This window comes from Silene latifolia, chromosome 3 (genome assembly GCF_048544455.1).
Source record: "Silene latifolia isolate original U9 population chromosome 3, ASM4854445v1, whole genome shotgun sequence".
In the NCBI taxonomy this organism is placed as follows: domain Eukaryota; kingdom Viridiplantae; phylum Streptophyta; class Magnoliopsida; order Caryophyllales; family Caryophyllaceae; genus Silene; species Silene latifolia.
The window spans coordinates 49,199,279-49,199,876 of record NC_133528.1 but is presented as its reverse complement, the minus strand read 5'-3'; the positions used below and the strand labels follow the sequence as shown (position 1 = coordinate 49,199,876).

The following is a 598-nucleotide window of genomic DNA, read 5'->3' as shown; positions in this document are numbered from 1 at the left end:
GGCATTTATCTCGGCATTTGTATTAGAAGTGGTTTCCTTGGGATATCGGCCATTGTCCCTAAGCACATTTCCCCTTGAGCCATAGTTGACCTCCGAGTCCCCCATCTTCTTGATTAGTGTCGCCCCTTCCTCATCATCCCGCGGACGCATTAACCATTTCTTTAGTTCTTGGCAACAAGGTTTGGAAGAAGGTTTGGGTGACATACCACTCCGGAATCCTGTGGTGAGGACAACTAGCGATAAGGTCTTGATATCTATCCCATGACTCACCCATAGATTCTCCATCCTCTTGTTGGAAAGTGTGGATTTCATTTCGAAGAATGGCGGTCTTGGATGATGGATAGTACTTGGCCAAGAATTCCTTAGCTAAGGCGTCCCATGTCGTGAATGTGTCCGGAGGGTGAACATTCAACCATCGGTCCGCCTTACCCGTCAAGGAGAATGGGAACAACATCATCCTTAGTGTATCTTCGGATACCCCGTTCTTTTTCATCATAGCGACTTTGTTTTTGAATTTCCTTAGATGAGCATGAGCATCTTCTTCGATATGACCCCTGAACAAGTCTTTTTCTATCAACCTAACTTGGGCGGAATGCAT

General features: G+C 46.0%; 1 non-coding gene across 1 annotated transcript; it reads left to right on the top strand.

Annotated features, from left to right (window-relative positions):
* The first annotated feature begins 215 nt into the window (after positions 1–215).
* LOC141650309 (small nucleolar RNA R71) lies at positions 216–322 on the top strand. Its single transcript, XR_012546350.1, has one exon. It is a non-coding gene; the product is annotated as a small nucleolar RNA R71 (small nucleolar RNA).
* The last annotated feature ends 276 nt before the right edge of the window (positions 323–598 follow it).